Source organism: Telmatherina bonti, assembly GCF_933228915.1.
Source record: "Telmatherina bonti genome assembly, chromosome: 3".
Classification (NCBI taxonomy): domain Eukaryota; kingdom Metazoa; phylum Chordata; class Actinopteri; order Atheriniformes; family Telmatherinidae; genus Telmatherina; species Telmatherina bonti.
This window is the reverse complement of record NC_136621.1, coordinates 42,136,169-42,147,298: the sequence shown is the minus strand read 5'-3', so window position 1 is coordinate 42,147,298 and position 11,130 is coordinate 42,136,169.

Genomic DNA, 11,130 nt, shown 5'->3' with positions numbered 1-11,130 from the left:
AGTTACCCAAAACATAAACATCGCAATACACCACCAGTTACCCAAAACATAAACATCGCAATACACCACCAGTTACCCAAAACATAAACATCGCAATACACCACCAGTTACCCAAAACATAAACATCACAATACACCACCAGTTAGCCAAAACATAAACATTGCAATACACCACCGGTTATCCAAAACATAAACATCGCAATATACCACCAGTTACCCAAAACATAAACATCGCAATACACCACCAGTTAGGAAAATTTAATCATCGTATTACACCGCTAGTTACCCAAAACATAAACATCACAATACACCACCAGTTACCCAAAACATAAACATTGCAATACACCACCAGTTTCCCAAAACATAAACATCGCAATACACCACCAGTTACCCAAAAAATAAACACCGCGATCCACCACTTGAGTTACCCAAAACATAAACATCTTAATACACCACCAGTTAGGCAAAACATAAACATCGTAATACACCACCAATTACCCAAAACATAAATATCGCAATGCACAACTAGTTACGCAAAACGCAATCATCGTATTAAACTGCTAGAGTTACCAAAAACATAAACATCGCAATACACCACCAGGCACCCAAAACATAAACATCGCAATACACAACCAGTTACCCAAACCATAAACATCGCAACACACCAACAATTACCCAAAACATAAACACTGCAATGCACAACTAGTTACGCAAAACGTAATCATCATATTACACCACCAGTTACCCAAAACATAAATATCGCAATACACCACCAGTTACCCAAAACATAAACATCGCAATACACTACCAGTTACCCAAAACATAAACATCGCAATACACCACCAGTTTCCATGAACATAAACATCGCAATACACCACCAGTTACCCAAAACATAAACCCCGCGATACACCACTAGAGTTACCCATAACATAAACATCTCAATACACCACCAGTTAGGCAAAAAATAAACATCGTAATACACCACCAGTTACCCAAAACATAAATATCGCAATACACCACCAATTACCCAAAACATAAACATCGCAATGCACAACTAGTCACGCAAAACGTAATCATCGTATTACACCGTTAGAGTTACCCAAAACATAAACATCGCAATACACCACCAGTTACCCAAAACATAAACATCGCAATACACTACCAGTTACCCAAAACATAAACATCGCAATACACCACCAGTTTCCATGAACATAAACCCCGCGATACACCACTAGAGTTACCCATAACATAAACATCTCAATACACCACCAGTTAGGCAAAAAATAAACATCGTAATACACCACCAGTTACCCAAAACATAAATATCGCAATACACCACCAATTACCCAAAACATAAACATCGCAATACACCACCAGTTACCCAAAACATGAACATCACAATACACCACCAGTTACCCAAAACATAAACATCGCAATACACCACCAGTTACCCAAAACATAAACATCGCAATACACCACCAGTTACCCAAAACATAAAAAACGAAATACACCACCAGTTACCCAAAACCTAAACAACGAAATACACCACCAGTTACCCAAAACATAAACATCGTATTATACCGCTAGAGTTACCAAAAACATAAACATCGCAATACACCACCAGTTACCCAAAACATAAACAACGAAATACACCACCAGTTACCCAAAACATAAACATCGTATTATCACGCTAGAGTTACCCAAAATATAAACATCGCAATACACCACTAGTTATGCAAAACATAAACATTGCAATACACCACTAGTTATGCAAAACATAAACATTGCAATACACCAACAGTTAGGCAAAACGTAATCATCGTATTATACCGCTAGAGTTACCCAAAACATAAACATCGCAAAACACCACCAGTTACCCAAAACATGAACATCACAATATACCACCAGTTACCCAAAACATAAACATCGCAATACACCACGAGTTACCCAAAACATAAACATCGCAATACACCACCAGTTACCCAAAACATAAACATCGCAAAACACCACCAGTTACCCAAAACATAAACAACGAAATACACCACCAGTTACCCAAAACATAAACATCACAATACACCACCAGTTAGCCAAAACATAAACATTGCAATACACCACCGGTTACCCAAAACATAAACATCGCAATACACCACCAGTTACCCAAAACATAAAAAACGAAATACACCACCAGTTACCCAAAACCTAAACAACGAAATACACCACCAGTTACCCAAAACATAAACATAGCAATACACCACCAGTTACCGAAAACATAAACATCGCAATACACCACCAGTTTCCCAAAACATAAACAACGAAATACACCACCAGTTACCCAAAACATAAACATCACAATACACCACCAGTTAGCCAAAACATAAACATTGCAATACACCACCGGTTACCCAAAACATAAACATCGCAATATACCACCAGTTACCCAAAACATAAACATCGCAATACACCACCAGTTAGGCAAAATGTAATCATCGTATTACACCGCTAGTTACCCAAAACATAAACATCACAATAAACCACCAGTTGCCCAAAACATAAACATTGCAATACACCACCAGTTTCCCAAAACATAAACATCGCAATACACCACCAGTTACCCAAAACATAAACACCGCGATCCACCACTTGAGTTACCCAAAACATAAACATCTCAATACACCACCAGTTAGGCAAAACATAAACATCGTAATACACCACCAATTACCCAAAACATAAACATCGCAATGCACAACTAGTTACGCAAAACGCAATCATCGTATTAAACTGCTAGAGTTACCAAAAACATAAACATCGCAATACACCACCAGGCACCCAAAACATAAACATCGCAATACACAACCAGTTACCCAAAACATAAACATCGCAACACACCAACAATTACCCAAAACATAAACACTGCAATGCACAACTAGTTACGCAAAACGTAATCATCGTATTACACCACCAGTTACCCAAAACATAAATATCGCAATACACCACCAGTTACCCAAAACATAAACATCGCAATACACTACCAGTTACCCAAAACATAAACATCGCAATACACCACCAGTTTCCATGAACATAAACATCGCAATACACCACCAGTTACCCAAAACATAAACCCCGCGATACACCACTAGAGTTACCCATAACATAAACATCTCAATACACCACCAGTTAGGCAAAAAATAAACATCGTAATACACCACCAGTTACCCAAAACATAAATATCGCAATACACCACCAATTACCCAAAACATAAACATCGCAATGCACAACTAATCACGCAAAACGTAATCATCGTATTACACCGTTAGAGTTACCCAAAACATAAACATCGCAATACACCACCAGTTACCCAAAACATGAACATCACAATACACCACCAGTTACCCAAAACATAAACATCGCAATACACCACCAGTTACCCAAAACATAAACATCGCAATACACCACCAGTTACCCAAAACATAAAAAACGAAATACACCACCAGTTACCCAAAACCTAAACAACGAAATAAACCACCAGTTACCCAAAACATAAACATCGTATTATACCGCTAGAGTTACCAGAAACATAAACATCGCAATACACCACCAGTTACCCAAAACATAAACAACGAAATACACCACCAGTTACCCAAAACATAAACATCGTATTATCACGCTAGAGTTACCCAAAATATAAATATCGCAATACACCACTAGTTATGCAAAACATAAACATTGCAATACACCAACAGTTAGGCAAAACGTAATCATCGTATTACACCGCTAGAGTTACCCAAAACATAAACATCGCAAAACACCACCAGTTACCCAAAACATGAACATCACAATACACCACCAGTTACCCAAAACATAAACATCGCAATACACCACCAGTTACCCAAAACATAAACATCGCAATACACCACCAGTTACCCAAAACATAAACAACGAAATACACCACCAGTTACCCAAAACATAAACATCACAATACACCACCAGTTAGCCAAAACATAAACATTGCAATACACCACCGGTTACCCAAAACATAAACATCGCAATATACCACCAGTTACCCAAAACATAAACATCGCAATACACCACCAGTTAGGCAAAATGTAATCATCGTATTACACCGCTAGTTACCCAAAACATAAACATCACAATACACCACCAGTTACCCAAAACATAAACATTGCAATACACCACCAGTTTCCCAAAACATAAACATCGCAATACACCACCAGTTACCCAAAACATAAACACCGCGATCCACCACTTGAGTTACCCAAAACATAAACATCTTAATACACCACCAGTTAGGCAAAACATAAACATCGTAATACACCACCAATTACCCAAAACATAAATATCGCAATGCACAACTAGTTACGCAAAACGCAATCATCGTATTAAACTGCTAGAGTTACCAAAAACATAAACATCGCAATACACCACCTGGCACCCAAAACATAAACATCGCAATACACAACCAGTTACCCAAACCATAAACATCGCAACACACCAACAATTACCCAAAACATAAACACTGCAATGCACAACTAGTTACGCAAAACGTAATCATCATATTACACCACCAGTTACCCAAAACATAAACATCGCAATACACCACCAGTTACCCAAAACATAAACATCGCAATACACTACCAGTTACCCAAAACATAAACATCGCAATACACCACCAGTTTCCATGAACATAAACATCGCAATACACCACCAGTTACCCAAAACATAAACCCCGCGATACACCACTAGAGTTACCCATAACATAAACATCTCAATACACCACCAGTTAGGCAAAAAATAAACATCGTAATACACCACCAGTTACCCAAAACATAAATATCGCAATACACCACCAATTACCCAAAACATAAACATCGCAATGCACAACTAGTCACGCAAAACGTAATCATCGTATTACACCGTTAGAGTTACCCAAAACATAAACATCGCAATACACCACCAGTTACCCAAAACATGAACATCACAATACACCACCAGTTACCCAAAACATAAACATCGCAATACACCACCAGTTACCCAAAACATAAACATCGCAATACACCACCAGTTACCCAAAACATAAAAAACGAAATACACCACCAGTTACACAAAACCTAAACAACGAAATACACCACCCGTTACCCAAAACATAAACATCATATTATACCGCTAGAGTTACCAAAAACATAAACATCGCAATACACCACCAGTTACCCAAAACATAAACAACGAAATACACCACCAGTTACCCAAAACATAAACATCGTATTATCACGCTAGAGTTACCCAAAATATAAACATCGCAATACACCACTAGTTATGCAAAACATAAACATTGCAATACACCAACAGTTAGGCAAAACGGAATCATCGTATTACACCGCTAGATTTACCCAAAACATAAACATCGCAAAACACCACCAGTTACCCAAAACATGAACATCACAATACACCACCAGTTACCCAAAACATAAACATCGCAATACACCACCAGTTACCCAAAACATAAACATCGCAATACACCACCAGTTACCCAAAACATAAACATCGCAATACACCACCAGTTACCCAAAACATAAACATCGCAATACACCACCAGTTACCCAAAACATAAACATCACAATACACCACCAGTTCGCCAAAACATAAACATTGCAATACACCACCAGTTACCCAAAACATAAACATCGCAATACACCACCAGTTACCCAAAACATAAACAACGCAATACACCACCAGTTACCCAAAACATAAACATCGCAATACACCACCAGTTACCCAAAACATAAACATCGCAATACACCACCAGTTACCCAAAACATAAACAACAAAATACACCACCAGTTACCCAAAACATAAACATCGCAATACACCACCAATTACCCAAAACATAAACATCGCAATGCACAACTAGTTACGCAAAACGCAATCATCGTATTAAACTGCTAGAGTTACCAAAAACATAAACATCGCAATACACCACCAGGCACCCAAAACATAAACATCGCAATACACAACCAGTTACCCAAAACATAAACATCGCAACACACCAAAGATTACCAAAAACATAAACACTGCAATGCACATCTAGTTACGCAAAACGTAATCATCGTATTACACCACCAGTTACCCAAAACATAAACATCGTATTATCACGCTAGAGTTACCCAAAATATAAACATCGCAATACACCACTAGTTATGCAAAACATAAACATTGCAATACACCAACAGTTAGGCAAAACGTAATCATCGTATTACACCGCTAGAGTTACCCAAAACATAAACATCGCAAAACACCACCAGTTACCCAAAACATGAAAATCACAATATACCACCAGTTACCCAAAACATAAACATCGCAATACACTACCAGTTACCCAAAACATAAACATCGCAATACACCACCAGTTACCCAAAACATAAACATCGCAATACACCACCAGTTACCCAAAACATAAACAACGAAATACACCACCAGTTACCCAAAACATAAACTTCACAATACACCACCAGTTAGCCAAAACATAAACATTGCAATACACCACCGGTTACCCAAAACATAAACATCGCAATACACCACCAGTTACCCAAAACATAAAAAACGAAATACACCACCAGTTACCCAAAACCTAAACAACGAAATACACCACCAGTTACCCAAAACATAAACATCGCAATACACCACCAGTTACCCAAAACATAAACATCGCAATGCACCACCAGTTACCCAAAACATAAACAACGAAATACACCACCAGTTACCCAAAACATAAACATCACAATACACCACCAGTTAGCCAAAACATAAACATTGCAATACACCACCGGTTACCCAAAACATAAACATCGCAATATACCACCAGTTACCCAAAACATAAACATCGCAATACACCACCAGGCACCCAAAACATAAACATCGCAATACACAACCAGTTACCCAAAACATAAACATCGCAACACACCAACAATTACCCAAAACATAAACACTGCAATGCACAACTAGTTACGCAAAACGTAATCATCATATTACACCACCAGTTACCCAAAACATAAACATCGCAATACACCACCAGTTACCCAAAACATAAACATCGCAATACACTACCAGTTACCCAAAACATAAACATCGCAATACACCACCAGTTTCCATGAACATAAACATCGCAATACACCACCAGTTACCCAAAACATAAACCCCGCGATACACCACTAGAGTTACCCATAACATAAACATCTCAATACACCACCAGTTAGGCAAAAAATAAACATCGTAATACACCACCAGTTACCCAAAACATAAATATCGCAATACACCACCAATTACCCAAAACATAAACATCGCAATGCACAACTAGTCACGCAAAACGTAATCATCGTATTACACCGTTAGAGTTACCCAAAACATAAACATCGCAATACACCACCAGTTACCCAAAACATGAACATCACAATACACCACCAGTTACCCAAAACATAAACATCGCAATACACCACCAGTTACCCAAAACATAAACATCGCAATACACCACCAGTTACCCAAAACATAAAAAACGAAATACACCACCAGTTACACAAAACCTAAACAACGAAATACACCACCCGTTACCCAAAACATAAACATCGTATTATACCGCTAGAGTTACCAAAAACATAAACATTGCAATACACCACCAGTTACCCAAAACATAAACAACGAAATACACCACCAGTTACCCAAAACATAAACATCGTATTATCACGCTAGAGTTACCCAAAATATAAACATCGCAATACACCACTAGTTATGCAAAACATAAACATTGCAATACACCAACAGTTAGGCAAAACGGAATCATCGTATTACACCGCTAGAGTTACCCAAAACATAAACATCGCAAAACACCACCAGTTACCCAAAACATGAACATCACAATACACCACCAGTTACCCAAAACATAAACATCGCAATACACCACCAGTTACCCAAAACATAAACATCGCAATACACCACCAGTTACCCAAAACATAAACATCGCAATACACCACCAGTTACCCAAAACATAAACATCGCAATACACCACCAGTTACCCAAAACATAAACATCACAATACACCACCAGTTCGCCAAAACATAAACATTGCAATACACCACCAGTTACCCAAAACATAAACATCGCAATACACCACCAGTTACCCAAAACATAAACAACGCAATACACCACCAGTTACCCAAAACATAAACATCGCAATACACCACCAGTTACCCAAAACATAAACATCGCAATACACCACCAGTTACCCAAAACATAAACAACAAAATACACCACCAGTTACCCAAAACATAAACATCGCAATACACCACCAATTACCCAAAACATAAACATCGCAATGCACAACTAGTTACGCAAAACGCAATCATCGTATTAAACTGCTAGAGTTACCAAAAACATAAACATCGCAATACACCAGCAGGCACCCAAAACATAAACATCGCAATACACAACCAGTTACCCAAAACATAAACATCGCAACACACCAAAGATTACCAAAAACATAAACACTGCAATGCACAACTAGTTACGCAAAACGTAATCATCGTATTACACCACCAGTTACCCAAAACATAAACATCGTATTATCACGCTAGAGTTACCCAAAATATAAACATCGCAATACACCACTAGTTATGCAAAACATAAACATTGCAATACACCAACAGTTAGGCAAAACGTAATCATCGTATTACACCGCTAGAGTTACCCAAAACATAAACATCGCAATACACTACCAGTTACCCAAAACATAAACATCGCAATACACCACCAGTTACCCAAAACATAAACATCGCAATACACCACCAGTTACCCAAAACATAAACAACGAAATACACCACCAGTTACCCAAAACATAAACTTCACAATACACCACCAGTTAGCCAAAACATAAACATTGCAATACACCACCGGTTACCCAAAACATAAACATCGCAATACACCACCAGTTACCCAAAACATAAAAAACGAAATACACCACCAGTTACCCAAAACCTAAACAACGAAATACACCACCAGTTACCCAAAACATAAACATCGCAATACACCACCAGTTACCCAAAACATAAACATCGCAATACACCACCAGTTACCCAAAACATAAACAACGAAATACACCACCAGTTACCCAAAACATAAACATCACAATACACCACCAGTTAGCCAAAACATAAACATTGCAATACACCACCGGTTACCCAAAACATAAACATCGCAATATACCACCAGTTACCCAAAACATAAACATCGCAATACACCACCAGGCACCCAAAACATAAACATCGCAATACACAACCAGTTACCCAAAACATAAACATCGCAACACACCAACAATTACCCAAAACATAAACACTGCAATGCACAACTAGTTACGCAAAACGTAATCATCATATTACACCACCAGTTACCCAAAACATAAACATCGCAATACACCACCAGTTACCCAAAACATAAACATCGCAATACACTACCAGTTACCCAAAACATAAACATCGCAATACACCACCAGTTTCCATGAACATAAACATCGCAATACACCACCAGTTACCCAAAACATAAACCCCGCGATACACCACTAGAGTTACCCATAACATAAACATCTCAATACACCACCAGTTAGGCAAAAAATAAACATCGTAATACACCACCAGTTACCCAAAACATAAATATCGCAATACACCACCAATTACCCAAAACATAAACATCGCAATGCACAACTAGTCACGCAAAACGTAATCATCGTATTACACCGTTAGAGTTACCCAAAACATAAACATCGCAATACACCACCAGTTACCCAAAACATGAACATCACAATACACCACCAGTTACCCAAAACATAAACATCGCAATACACCACCAGTTACCCAAAACATAAACATCGCAATACACCACCAGTTACCCAAAACATAAAAAACGAAATACACCACCAGTTACACAAAACCTAAACAACGAAATACACCACCCGTTACCCAAAACATAAACATCGTATTATACCGCTAGAGTTACCAAAAACATAAACATCGCAATACACCACCAGTTACCCAAAACATAAACAACGAAATACACCACCAGTTACCCAAAACATAAACATCGTATTATCACGCTAGAGTTACCCAAAATATAAACATCGCAATACACCACTAGTTATGCAAAACATAAACATTGCAATACACCAACAGTTAGGCAAAACGGAATCATCGTATTACACCGCTAGAGTTACCCAAAACATAAACATCGCAAAACACCACCAGTTACCCAAAACATGAACATCACAATACACCACCAGTTACCCAAAACATAAACATCGCAATACACCACCAGTTACCCAAAACATAAACATCGCAATACACCACCAGTTACCCAAAACATAAACATCGCAATACACCACCAGTTACCCAAAACATAAACATCGCAATACACCACCAGTTACCCAAAACATAAACATCACAATACACCACCAGTTCGCCAAAACATAAACATTGCAATACACCACCAGTTACCCAAAACATAAACATCGCAATACACCACCAGTTACCCAAAACATAAACAACGCAATACACCACCAGTTACCCAAAACATAAACATCGCAATACACCACCAGTTACCCAAAACATAAACATCGCAATACACCACCAGTTACCCAAAACATAAACAACAAAATACACCACCAGTTACCCAAAACATAAACATCGCAATACACCACCAATTACCCAAAACATAAACATCGCAATGCACAACTAGTTACGCAAAACGCAATCATCGTATTAAACTGCTAGAGTTACCAAAAACATAAACATCGCAATACACCACCAGGCACCCAAAACATAAACATCGCAATACACAACCAGTTACCCAAAACATAAACATCGCAACACACCAAAGATTACCAAAAACATAAACACTGCAATGCACAACTAGTTACGCAAAACGTAATCATCGTATTACACCACCAGTTACCCAAAACATAAACATCGTATTATCACGCTAGAGTTACCCAAAATATAAACATCGCAATACACCACTAGTTATGCAAAACATAAACATTGCAATACACCAACAGTTAGGCAAAACGTAATCATCGTAT